The sequence below is a fragment of the Callithrix jacchus genome, chromosome 4, assembly GCF_049354715.1.
Source record: "Callithrix jacchus isolate 240 chromosome 4, calJac240_pri, whole genome shotgun sequence".
Classification (NCBI taxonomy): domain Eukaryota; kingdom Metazoa; phylum Chordata; class Mammalia; order Primates; family Cebidae; genus Callithrix; species Callithrix jacchus.
In genome coordinates, this window is record NC_133505.1 from 153,378,140 (window position 1) to 153,392,722 (window position 14,583).

The following is a 14,583-nucleotide window of genomic DNA, read 5'->3' on the forward strand; positions in this document are numbered from 1 at the left end:
GTTGACTTTCTTTTTGTTTTTCCTCATTTAACATGCTATATATTTCACTTTCTAAAAACTACATTTTTTTTCATTTGTCTTCCATATAGGGAAGGCAGGGATGTTTCCTTTTCTATTTTATATACTGTTGAATTCTTAGTACTTAGAGTAGTTCCCAGGTCATACATACTAGGCACTCAAAATGTTTACTGAATGAACGAATGCCTCTCTTAATTAACAGATATTAAAGGATTGCAAAAGAATTTTGAATACACCCCACCTAGCCTCCCCCACCACGCACACAAATAACTAAGTCAATGTGGTTATAAGTAATGCACATTGAAGGCTCACAACTCTTTAGGAGCTTCAGGAAAACTTTGGACTATAATGATTTTATATCCTGAAAGAAAGGAGACTGTTAACTTCCATAAAAATTATCAAACTAGATACCATAAAACACATTACATGCCCTGATCCTGTGATGGTTGTATTACACAACAGAAACAAATGCCCACTGGTAAGATGCAAGATCTCTCCTAAGACTTCCTATTTCTCTTTGAGATGGTAATAAATGCCTAACATGTTTCTTTTCTAGAAAATATCTGAATTATACCCATTAAAATGTATGTATATATTTATGAAAATAGAAGAGGAAGGGCAAAGAGTTACTTTAAAAAGCTAGGATTTGTTAGAAACTATCTGCTGAATATCAAACACCAAATCATTAGATTTTTCTGTAGCATTAAATGATAGGATGTTAAGTTCGTTATAAATCAAGTCTGTCCTCTAAGTTTAACCGAAGAACTAATCACAGAACCTAAGCTAACCCACAGATGTGAGACAGACAAAGTGTCACTCGGTATGAGTCATAGGGATCAAAGTCTAGGAAGGCCCTAGTATGATTGTCACTTAAAATACACTGGGAGATTTACAGTAAGTTTTTATGTGATTTTGCCACACCTTGTGTTTACACATCCAATAAATGTGACCAACTCTAACATGGTCCTGGATATGGAAATTAAAAAAAAAAAAGTCTTCAGAGCCTTGAAAATGCCTATGCAATAGAATCTTATTCTCCTAGAGATGCCATCTCAGGCCTCTCTTTTTTTGCCCTAAAATTATATGTCAGGCTGGGAATAAGCAGCATGCGTGGCTTTTGCCTCGTGTGGCAACTAGTACATAAAAAGAATTCACCACGTGTTTATTAAATGAGTTCCTAGTTATGTTATCTACCTTGGTTTTCATTAGTTCTGAATTTGATTAAGTCCAACTCTCTGTCTCTTTCCTATTTGATCTGCTATTGGCAAAGTTCAAAAACTGAGATGTTACAACTGATTACAGTAGAATTATCTCTGTTTATATTCATAAGTAAATATAATTTTGAATCACCATGAAAAAGCTATTCCAGGCAACTAAGCTGTAAGTTTTTACATTAGATTAAACAATTGCTATTTTATGTATTTCCTAGTTCTCTGTATCAGTCAGTATGAAACCATTCTTCCAGGGTTCACTCTGGCATCCGTTTTTTTACGTTGGACAAGTCATTTTCTATTCTGACATTTGGTTTTCTCTTCTTTAAAGGGAGGGCCTTTTAATTAAAATTGCCCTGTCCCAAGATACCTTATTTTCCCTTCCCTGCTTTATATTTTCCTCCAGTTCTAAACTTCCATGATTATATCAGATTTTTTTTTTTTACTTCACTTGGTCCATTATAAGTGAGGGAATTTTGTTATAGTAAAATAATTAAAACCACGATTTAATTGATTGCTCTGTTACTATCTTTTAACATAACATTTCTATATGTTACCTACATCTGGCATTTCTCCCCATATTATCTCTCCCCAACCTCCCTACTGGCCGCTGTGCCTCCCCTAGTCCCCACCAACAGACCCCAATGTATGATTCTCCCCTCCCTGTGTCCATGTATTCTCATTGTTCAACACCCACCTATGAGTGAGAACATGCAGTGTTTGATTTTCTGTTCTTGTGTCAGTTTGCTGAGAATGATGGTTTCCAGATTCATCCATGTCCCTACAAAGGACATGAACTCATCGTTTTTTATGGCTGCATAGTATTCCATGGTGTATATATGTGCCACATTTTCTTGTCCAGTCTATCTTCGATGGGCATTTGGGTTGGTTCCAGGTCTTTGCTATTGTAAACAGTGACACAATGAACATACGTGTGCATGTGTCTTTATAGTAGAATGATTCATAATCCTTTGGATGTATATCAGTAATGGGATTGCTGGGTCAAATGGAATTTCTGTTTCTAGATCCTTGAGGAATTGTTACACTGTCTTCCACAATGGTTGAACTAATTTACACTCCCACCAACAGTGTAAAAGTGTTCCTCTTTCTCCACATCCTCTCCAGCATTTGTTATCTCCAGATTTTTTAATGATTACCATTCTAACTGGTGTGAGATGGTATCTCAATGTGGTTTGATTTGCATTTCTCTAGTGACCAGTGATGATGAGCATTTTTTCATATGTTTGTTGGCCTCATATATGTCTTCTTTTGAAAATTGTTTGTTCATGTCCTTCACCCACTTTTAAATGGGTTTGTTTGTTTTTTTCTTGTAAATCTGCTTTAGTTCTTTGTAGATTCTGGATACTAGCCCTTTGTCAGATGGGTAGATTGCAAACATTTTTTCCCATTCTGTCGGTTGCTGGTTCACTCTAATGATTGTTTCTTTTGCTGTACAGAAACTCTGGATCCCATTTGTCTATTTTGGCTTTTGTTGCCAATGCTTTTGGTGTTTTATTCATGAAGTCCTTGCCTATGCCTATGTCCTGAATGGTTTTGCCTAGGTTTTCTTCTAGGGTTTTTATGGTGTGAGGTCTTATGTTTAAGTCTTTAATCCATCTGGAGTTAATTTTAGTGTAAGGTGTCAGGAAGGGGTCCAGTTTCTGCTTTCTGCACATGGCTAGCCAGTTTTCCCAACACAATTTATTAAATAGGGAATCCTTTCCCCATTCCTTGTTTTTGTCAGGTTTCTTAAAGATCAGATGGTTGTAGATGTGTAGGGTTGCCTCCCAGGCCTCTGTTTTGTTCCATTGGTCTATATTTCAGTTTTGGTACCTGTACCATGCTGTTTTGATTACTGTAGCCGTGTAGTATTGTTTGAAGTCAGGTAGCATGATGCCTCCAGCTTTGTTCTTTTTGCTTAGAATTGTCTTGGCTATGTGGGCTCCCTTTGGTTCCATATGAAGTTTCAGGTACTTTTTTTCCAGTTCTGTGAAGAGGGTCATAGGTAGCTTGATGGGGATAGCATTGAATCTATAAATTACTTTGGGCAGTATGGCCATTTTCACAATATTGATTCCATGAGCATGGAATATTTTCCCTCCTGTTTGTGTCCTCCCTTATTTCCTTGAGCAGTGGTTTATAGTTCTCCTTGAAGAGGTCCTTTACATCCTTTGTTAGTTGTATTCCTAGGTTTTTTATTCTCTTTGTAGCAATTGTGAATGGCAGTTCGATCTTGATTTGGCTCTCTCAAAGTCTATTATTGCTGTATAAGAATGCTTTCTCTGCATCCATGGAGATAATCATGTGGTTTTGTCTTTGGTTCTGTTTATGTGGTGGATTACGTTTATAGACTTGTGTGTGTTGAACCAGCCTTGCATCCTTGGGATGAAGCCTACTTGCTTGTGATGGATAAGCTTTTTGATGTGCTGTTGCAATTGGTTTGCTAGTATTGTATTGAAGATTTTTGCATCTATGTTCATCATGGATATTGGCCTGAAGTTTTCTTTTTTTTGCTGAGTCTCTGCCAGGTTTCGGTATCAGGATGATGTTGGTCTCATAAAATGATTTGGGAAGCATTCCCTCTTTTGTATTGTTTGGAATAGTTTCAGAAGGAGTGGTACCAGCTCCTCTTTGTATGTCTGGTAGAATTCGGCTGTGAACTCATCTGGACCTGGGCTTTTTTTGGTTGGTAGGCTGTTAATTGCCGTTTCAACTTCAGCCCTTGTTATCGGTCTATTCAGGGTTTTGATTTCTTCCAGGTTTAAGCTTAGGAGGGTGCAAGTATCCAGGAATTTATCCATTTCTTTTTTTTTTTTTTTTTGAGACAGAGTCTCGCTCCGTCACCAGGTGCCAAGCTGGAGTGCAGTGGTGTGATCTTGGCTCACTACAACCCCCGCATTCCCAGGTTCAAACAATTCTCCTGCCTCAGCCTCCTGAGTAGCTGGGATTACAGGTGTGTGCCATCACGCCCAGCCAATTTTTGTATTTTTAGTAGAGACGGGATTTTACCATGATGGCCAGGATGGTCTCAATCTCTTGACCTCGTGATCCGCCCACCTCTGCCTCCCAAAGTGCTGGGATTACAGGTGTGAGCCACTGCGTCCAGCTGAATTTATCCATTTCTTCCAGGTTTACTTGTTTATGTGCATAGGTTGTCTGCAGTAATCTCTGATGGTGGTTTGTATTTCTGTGGAATTGGTGGTGATATCCCCTTTATCGTTCTTTATTGCATCTATTTGATTCTTCTCTCTTTTCTTTTTTATTAATCTGGCTAGTGGTCTGCCTGTTTTGTTGATCTTTTCAAAAACCCAGGTCCAGGATTTATTGATTTTTTGGGAGGGTTTTTTTTGTGTCTCTGTCTCTTTCAGTTCTGCTGTGATCTTAGTTATCTCTTGTTTTCTGCTAGCTTCTGAGTTTTTCTTATCTTGCTTCTCTAGCTCTTTCAATTTTGATGATAGGGAGTCGATTTTATATCTTTCCTTGCTTCTCATGTGGGCATCTATTGCTATAAATTTCTCTCTAGATACTGCTTTAAATGTGTCCCAGAGATTCTGGTCTGTTGTGTCTTAATTCTTGTTGGTTTTGAAGAGTATCTTTATTTCTGCCTTCATTTCATTGTTTATCCAATCAACATTCAAGAGCCAATTGTTCAGTTTCCATGAAGTTGTAAGGTTTTGAGTTAGTTTCATAATCCTGAGTTGTCATTTGATTGCCCTGTGGTCTGAGAGACTTTTGTTATGATTTCCATTATTTTGCATTAGCTGAGGAGTGATTTACTTCCAATTATGTGGTCAATTTTAGAGTAGGTGTGATGTGGTGCTGAGAAGAATGTATTTTCTGTGGATTTGGGGTGGAGATTTCTGTAGATGTCTATTAGGTCTGCTTGGTCCAGGTCTGAGTTCAGGTCCTAGATATCCTTGTTAATTTTCTGTCTCATTGATCTGTCTAATATTGACAGAGGAGTGTTAAAGTCTCCCACTATTATTGTGTGAGAGTGTAAGTCTTTTTGTAGCTCATTAAGAACTTGCTTTATGTATCTTGGTCTCCTGTATTGTGTGTGTATATATTTAGGATCGTTAGCTCTTCTTGTTGCATTGATCCTTTTACCTTTATGTAATGCCCTTCTTTGTCTCTTTTGATCTTTGTTGGTTTAAAGTCTATTTTATCAGAGACTAGGATTGTAACTCCTACTTTTTTTTTTTTTTTTTTTTTGCTCTCCATTTGCTTGGTAAATCTTCCTCCATTCCTCTATTTTGAGCCTATGTGTATCCTTGCATATGAGGTGAGTTTCCTGGATACAGCACACTGATGAGTTTTGACTTATTACCCAATATGCTGGTCTGTGTCTTTTGATTGGGACATTTAGCCCATTTACATTTAAGGTTAATATTGTTATGTGTGAATTTGATCCTGACATTTTGATGGTAGCTGGTTGTTTTGCCCATTAGCTGATGCAGTTTCTTCATTGTGTCAATGGTCTTTACCATTTGGTACGTTTTTGGAGTGGCTGGTACTGGTTGTTCCTTTCTATGTTTAGTGCTTCTTAAAGAAGCTCTCGTAAGGCATGCCTGGGGGTGATGAAATCTCTCAGCAATTGCTTGTTCGTAAAGGATTTCATTTCTCCTTTTCTTGTGAAGCTTAGTTTGGCTCGATATGAAATTTTAGGATGAAAATTCTTTTCTTTAAGGATGTTGAATATTGGCCCCTACTCTCTTCTGGATTTTAGGGTTTCTGCTGAGAGATCTGCTGTTAGTCTGATGGGCTTCCCTTTGTGGGTAACTCGACCTTTCTCTCTGACTGCCCTTAGCATTTTTTCCTTTATTTCAACCCTGGTGAATCTGAAGGTTATGTGCCTTGGGGTTGCTCTTCTTGAGGAATATCTTTGTGGTGTTCTCTGTATTTCCTGGACTTGAATATTGGCCTGCCTTGCTAGATTGGGGAAGTTCTCCTGGATAATATCCTGAAGAGTGTTTTTCAGCTTGGACTCATTCTCTCCATCACATTCTGGTACACCTATCAAATGTAGATTAGGTCTTTCACATAGTCCCGTATTTCTTTGAGGCTTTATTCATTTCTTTTCACTCTTTTTTCTCTAATCTTGCCTTCTCATTTTATTTCATTGAGTTGATCTTCAATCTCAATATCCTTTCTTCTGCTTGGTGGATTCGGCTATTGAAACTTGTGTATGCTTTGCAAAGTTCTCATGTTGTGATTTTCAGCTCTATCAAGTCATTTATATTCTTCTCTAAGCTGTTTATTCTCATTAGTATTTCGTCAATCCTTTTTTCAAGGTTCTTAGTTTCTTTGCATTGGGTTAGAACATGTTCTTTGAGCTCAGAGGAGTTTGTTATTACCCACCTTCTGAAGCCTGTTTCTGTCAAATAATCAGACTCATTCCCCATCCAGCTTTGTTCACTTGCTGATGAGGAGTTGTGATCCCTTGGAGGAGGAGAGGCATTCTGTTTTTGGGTGGTTTTCATCCTTTTTTTGCTGGTCTTCCCAACTTTGTGGATGTATCTACCTGTGGTCTTTGTAGTTGGTGACTTTTGGATGGGGTCTCTGAGTGGACATCCTTTTCGTTGATGATGAAGTTATTTCTTCCTGTTTTTTAGTTTTCCATCTAACAGTCAGGCCCCTCTGCTGCAGGACTGCTAGAGGTCCACACCAGACCCTGCTTGCCTGGGGATCACCTGTGTTGGCTGCAGAACAGTAAGGGTTGCTGCCAGTTTCTTCTTCTGTTATCTTCGTCCCAGAAGGATACCTGCCAGGTGTCAGCCTGAGCTCTCCTTTATTGGGTGTCTCTTTGGATATACAGGGATTGGGGAGCTGCTTGAGGAGATAGTCTGTCCCTTATAGGAGCTTAAGTGCTGAGCTGTGAGCTTCATAGTTCTGTTCAGAGCTGCTGGGCAGGTATGTTTAAGTCTGCTGCAGTGGAACTCATAACCGCCTTTTTCCCCAGGTGTTCTGTCCTGGCAAGGTAGGGCTTTATTTATAAGTTCCTGATGTGCTGCTATCTTTTTTCAGAGACGCCCTTCCCAGCAAGGAGGTAGCCTAGTCACAGTCTGCCAGCAGAGGCATTGCTGAGCTGCTGTGGGCTCTGCCCAGCTGCTGTGTGAACTTCCTTGTGGTTTGTTTTTAGAGGTATAGTTAGAACTGCCTCGGTAATGGTGGTCTGCTTCAGTAATTGCAGACTGCCTCTGTAATGGCAGACTGCCTCAGTAATGGTGGATTGCCTGGGTAATGGCGGACTGCCTTGATAATAGTGGACTGCCTCAGTTATGGCAGAAGCCCTTTCCCCAACCCAGCTGGACCATCCCGGATCTTACTGTGCTTGCTGTGAAACTCTCAATCCAGAACATTTCAGATTGTTGGTCTTTGTGGGGGTGGTAGCTGCCGAGCTAGATTACCTGGCTCCCTGTCTCAGCCCCCTTTTTTTCCAGTTGAATGGGCGGCTCTGTCTCCTAGGCATTCCAGGCTCCAGTTGAACTGGCCACCCAGATTTGTGTGTTTTTGTGCAGAGATCTGCTGTACCAGCCATCCTGGAAACTCGTGTGCTTTTCAGCCTGGGAATCTCCTGGTCTGTGGGCAGTAATAACTAGTTTGGAAATGCAGTAATCACTCACCCTCTGTGTTGATCTCGCTAGGAACAGTACTCCAGACTGTTCCTATTCGGCCATCTTGGATCCGCCCCTAACATAACAATTTTTAAGACAACATGACTTTAACATAACATCACAATTGTCACAGATTATATCTCGGATTATGTGTATCTTAGTTTGAGCTGCTGTAACAGAATACCATAGACTGTGTAGCTTAAACAACAAACATATGTTCCTCACAATTCTGGAGTGGAGGCTAGAAGTCAATAAGCAGGGTTCCAGCATGGTCAGTTTCGGGGAAGGTTCTCTACTTCAGGGGTCTCCGCTCCCTGGGACTGCACACCAGTACCTGTCCATGGCCTATGAGGAACTGGGCTGAACAGCAGGAGGTGAGAAGCAGGGGAGTCAGCATTACCGCCTGAGCTCCCCCTCCTGTCAGATCAGCAATGGCATTAAATTCTCATAGGTGTGAACCCTATTGTAAATTTGGATGCAAGGGATCTAGGTTGTGTGATCTATAGAAGGATCTAATGCATCCCCCTCTCCATATGTGTAAAAATTGTCTTCTGTGAAACTGGTCCATGTCCCTGGGGACTGCTTCCCTACTCAATTCACAATATCCATCTTTTTGTATCTTCACATGCTAGAGAGAGAAGGCTAGTTAGTTCTGTTACTTTTCTGCTCACTTATGGACCCAGTGAAGGTTAAAAAAAAATGTCTGATAGAATCATGAAAGTTTAGAGCTAGAAGAAAATGTAAAGCAGGGAAAGAAGAATAGGGTATGCTGGGGAAAGGACAATAATCCCATCATGAGATTCCCACCCTCATACCCTAATAACCTCCCAAAGGCCCCATGTCCTAGTACCATTCCATTGAGGATTAAAATTTTAAGATGTATATTTTGGGAGGGGGGGCACAGATATGCAATCTAACATAAACTAGTAACAATTAGCAATTAATAAATTTAAATTAATTGATAGATCTAATTGATTTGAAAACTAATAGGTGCTACAGAGATTCATTCACCAATTAGATGCCCTTGGAAGGATTTGTAGTGATATCAAGACAGAAATTTGATCTTCTTGGAAGTACTAAATGAAATTATTTGTGTATATCATAGATAAGACAACAGAGACAAAAGAAGTCATGCATTTTAAGTATTGACAGTATTAATGCCTACACTTTATACAATAAAATACCTGGGACCTTAATGGGAAGTTTAAGATAGGGACACAATTTGATGTTTATGGTCATAAAACTTTTTTAACTTCCAAAAGGACATTCAAACCAACATTGAAAAACAAGTAATCTGTTAAACTAACAAGAACCATATAGCCTTATAGATTTGTAATTATAAAATATTATTAGACCTCTTTTAAAAACAGAATGAAATGTATTTCATAATCTTCAAGTTAATCTATCTTATGACTAAAATACACATCCAAATTTTTACAGAATTTTCGAAAACAATAAACATCTGTTTATATGAAATTTGAAAATGGTACTATTACAAAAGCTGAATTCAAGGTTTCATACTATGAAAACAACATAAAATAGAGGAATAAATATCTTACTGTATATTAGATTAAGTGAATTCTTGGTTATCTGAGGCCCAAGAGAGAGATGATCCAACGAAACTGCAACAGAGGTTGGTGAGTAATATGTTCCTCTACCTGCAGTGTTCAGAAAAGAAACCTCCCCAAAGTCAGCAGGATGTATTAGGGAGGCGCTCTCTGTAACTCCAGGTCCAGTTCTTATAGTTCACACCAGACGGCAGAGGTAAGAGGTGAAACTATCAACAACCCAGGGGTCAACTGAGTCCTGTAATTTCCCCAGGTGACCTCTGTGGAGCTCAACAATTATAGTCAGTTGACACATTTAAAAAGTCAACTTCAGTGACAGAAACTTTCCCAGAGGATAGCTTATTTCTGATGCTTGTTTCCCAGTTATTTATTGAGCATTGCCCATGTCTAAGTCACTGGTAGGCGGTAGATAATAAGGAATTCTGAAACATGATGCCTTTTGTCAAGGGATTTATACTTTGGGGCCAGGGAAGGGAGGATTCATATAGAAGTAACTAGGAAATACAGATAACGTTACACTTGACAGGAGAAACTTGTTGGAAGTCGTAGAAGGAATCATGCCCTGGTGTGGGGGTAAAGTTAGAGACATCATGAGACTCCTAAATGAGGGCTGTATGAGTTGGAGGAGAGGAAGAACACTTCCAACTGGGGCTGGTTTTTCATTGCCTTCATCTCATAGCCACTCTTCAATTTTGAAAGGCACAGGTTAGTGGGGTGGTTAGTGCAGGCACAAGAATATTTGGGGCACAGGCCATCCAGGTTGGATCACAAAGCATCTGAGATGAGTATCCAGCAGAATGAGAGGGATAAATGAGGGAATTCAAACTTTGTGTAGTGGGGAACACAAATAGTTTCAAATATCATAATGGTGATTTATGATGTATAATTTAACAATTACATGGAATTTATGCTGGATTAAGAATCAAGGTAGTAGCAAGAAACAGTGATAGTTTGAGGTAATGGGGCATGCCTGATTCTTGGTCCTCCTCAGGATAGTGAGGAACATATTAAAAGGGATGTGGGTGTGCACTGTGCACAGCAGGTCTGTAGGGCGATTGTGGTTAAAGAATATACAAGCCAAGTTTCTAGTTTCCAGCTGCAATTTAATAAACGATGATGATATTCAGGCCATGAGGCAATCCTGTCTGAAAAGGAAAAGAAAAATATGTGTAAATAAGATTCAGTGACAGATTTCTGAATGCCCCACCTTACTTATTTTACATTCTCTTCAGGGCCTGATTATATATATTTTATATTACATATTATATATTTCATAAATGCATGTGTAATTTAATTGAGTTGAACTGGAAACTCAGTGCAGGAGCTAAACCATAAACCCCCCGACTCAGAACCGGAGAGGAACTGGGAGAGCCCAGAGGGAAAAGGCCCTGTCATAGTCATCTGCAGCACCCAGGGCAACACTTGGCACAGATTTGGACATTTTATAAATGTCAGTTGTATCTTTTTAAAGTATAAAATCCTCAGCAAAATCCCATGTTTAATGAGGATACCCATTTATTTTTAATAGGGCCTTTAGTTCTCCCTTTGAAATAGTCTCAATCTGAGCATTTGTTTAATAATTTACTAAAATTTGGCACAATTTAAGAATTATCTCTGGTAATGAAATCCTTTTTATAATCACCCAGTTGGTAGTTTGGATAGTTTTGAGGGAGAAACAGTTCTCTCTTAGTTTACTCTGTAGAATTATTATAGAAGTGGAAATTAGATTGAAAAGACATAAATGAACAAAATCATGGAATTAGTACTTCATTGTTCCCTAAAAACATAATCAATTTTATTCTTTGGAACTAATAACACTGTTGCTAATACTTCTAGATTAGTGGCCCCCAACATTTTTGACAACAGGGACCAGGACTGGTTTTATGGGAGACAGTTTTTCACCAACGGGGGTGGGCAGAGGGGAATGCAATAGGTTCTCATAAGGAGTACACAACCTAGACCCCTCACATGTGCAGTTCACGGTAAGGTTCGTGCTCCTATGAGAATCTAATCTGTTCACTGATCTGACAGGAGGCAGAGCTCAGGCTGTAGAGCATGCTTGCCCACTGCCCACTTCCTGCTGTGTGGCCCAGTTCTTAACAAGCCATGGACCTGTACTGCTACTGCAGCAACCTAGGGGTTGGGAAACCCTATTCTAGATGAGCAAAATAATAGTAGCTTAATCAAAAGTGGTTGTATAAATATTTTAATTGACTTTAGTATTACTTTGACATTTCTAGGTCACAAATTATTTAAATCAAGCAATTTGTATAATATAAAAGATTGGATAAAAACATTACTAATATTTTGTATTTTCAGCCTTGATAATGAATATATGCATATGTTGTCAAGACAGAGTACACACTTGTGGGCAAGAAGGTGATTTGAAATTTTGTTGTGAACATTCCTTCCCAGGGTGGCCACAAGTTAATTAAATACAGGTTCTAAGGCTATAGCCATGCTAATTTGCATGGCTGAATTAACACGTAGTAAATTTTTTAAGTAAACAAGCATATATTTTGTTTTTTCTTTTCTTATTTTTAGGGGTCTCTTTTTTAGTTGGTACTAGTGTCCAAATGAAGGCCATAATCAAAATATTTTTTATTTATTTTATTCCATCCTTCTGACCTGGTGAATATCAGAATTTAATATATAACTTCAGTTGGATTCTCAAAAGATTAATATGCCCATTCTACCTGTTTCCTTACCTCACCATCTCCAATCCAGCATACTCTTGGACTGATCTGCCCAGAATTGCTTGCTTTACAGAGATTCTCAGAGGCCAGCTCAGCTTATCTTCAAAGTTTCTGCAGCATTTGTTCCTGAGTGGTACTACTCAGAAACTACTATTTGTGTGTGTGTGTGTGTGTGTGTGTGTGTGTGTGTGTGTCCACTTTCAGGTGAGCTATCTACTAAATCCAAGGGGATGGTATGCATCCAGGTAAATTATTAATTAATAAAAAAGCTACAGGTCATTAAAACCTTACTGGCAAAAGGACAGAAAGTAGGAAGAAATGAGAACTATTTTGCCTGCTTTCATCCCAGGTATGAACCAGAAATACCTGGGAAAAAAACAGTTTAATCAAGTAAGGTTAAGGTCAAGGGTGAAGGCTGTCCTGCACAAACTGGCAATGGGGCCCTTCCAGCATACTGAAAAATGCAAATTAATTAATTAGAAATTTTAGACAAAGCCACATCCTTGCTCTACCCTGAATCAGGGTCTAGAATGAATTGGGACTACTTTGTACCACAAAGAGGTTACGAGGAAAATGGTTGGTACTTCCCTTTTTTCAATTTATTTACTCTTCCCTTTCAACTTTTATTTTAGTTTCAGGGATACATGTGCAGGATTCTTATATGGGTAAATAGCATGTTGTGGGAGTTTGGTGTACAAATCATTTCATCAACCAGGTAGTCAGTACAGCATCAGATAGTTTTTCCATCCTTGTCCTCCTCCAACTTCCATCCTCAAGTAGATGCTGGTATCTACTGTTCCCTTATTGATGTTCTACGTACTTGGTGTTTAGCTACTATTTGTAAGTGAGAACATGTGGTATTTAGTTTTCTGTTCCTGTTAATTCACTTAGGTCATGGCATACAGCTCCATCCATGTTATGGCAAAGGACATAATTTCATTTTGTATGGCTGCATAGTATTCCATGGTGTATATGTACCTCATTTCCTTTATCCATCCACCATTGATGGGAACCTTGGTTGATTCTATGCCTTTGGTATTGTGAACAATGCTACAATGAATATACACAAGCATGTGTCTTTATGGTAGAATGAATTTATATTCCTTTGGATGTATACCCAGGAAAGGGATTTCTGGGTCAAATGGTGGTTCTAAGTTCTTTGAGAAATCTCCAAATTGCTTTCTTGAAAATGGCTGAACCAATTTACACACTCATCAGCAATGTGTGAGCATCCTCTTTGCTCTATATCTCATCTGCATCTGTTACTTTTCCACTTTTTATAATATCCTTTATTACTGGTGTGCGATGGTATTTCACTATGGTTTTGCTTGGCAGTTTTCTGATGATTAGTGGTGTTGAGCATTTTTTCATATGCTTGTTGGCTGTCTGTTTATGTCCTTTGCCCATTTTTAAATGGGGTTGTATGTTTTTTGCTTGTTGATTTAAGTACCTTATAGATTCTGAATATTAAACTATTGTTATATGCATAGCTTGCCAATATTTTCTTCCATTTATAGGTTGCTTACTGTGTTGATAATTTCTTTTGCTGTGGAGAAGCTCTTTAGTTTAATTAAGTCCCACACCCAATTTTTGTTTTTGTTGCAATTGCTTTTGGAGCCTTCATTATAAAATATATACCAGGGACTATGTCCAGAATGGCATTCCCTAGGTTTTCTTCTAGGATGTTTTTTAAAAATAGTTTTTAGTTTTCAATTTAAGTCTTTAATCCATCTTCAGTTGCTTTATGTATATGGTGAAAGGAAGAGGTCCAGTTTCGATCTTCTATATATGGCTTGCCAGTTATCCCAGTACCATTTATTGAATAGAAAGTCCTTTCCCCATTGCTTTTGTTGACTTCGTTGAAAATCAGATGGTTATAGGTAGGTAGCTTGATTTCCATGTGCCATAACCCGTCCCATTGATCTATGTATTTTTGTGTCAGTATCATGCTGCTTTGGTCACTGTATCCTTGTAGTATAGTTTGAAGTTGGCAAACATGATGCCTCCAGCTTTGTTATTTTTGCATAGGATTGTCTTGGCTATTTGGGCTCTTTTTCGGTTCCATACAAATTTTTAGGATAGCTTTTTTTTTCCAATTCTGTGAAAAATGACATTGGTATATTGATACAAATAGCATTAAATTTGTAAATTGCTTTGAGGAGCACTGTCATTTTGACAATATTTGTTTTTCCTATCCATGAGCATGGAGGGTTTTTTTCACTTATTTGTGTCAACTCTGACACAAATTCTTTAAGCAATGTTTTGTAATCCTTGATGTAAAGTTCTTTCTGCTTCTTGGTTAGCTGTATACCTGGGTATTCTATTATTTTAGGGTATTGTGAATGGGATTGGGGATTGCATTTTTAATTTGGATCTCAGCTTGGATTTTTTGGTGTATGGAAATGCTACTGATTTTTGTACATTGGCATTGTATCCTGAAACTTTGATGAAGTTATCAGGTCTAAGAGCCTTTGGG

At 38.5% G+C, this 14,583-nt stretch overlaps 1 protein-coding gene across 8 annotated transcripts in view; it reads left to right on the forward strand.

The window, feature by feature from the left end:
* Window positions 1-14,583, forward strand: part of ADGB (androglobin) — a 211,305-nt gene that overhangs the window by 14,905 nt on the left and 181,817 nt on the right. The window lies entirely within an intron of this gene.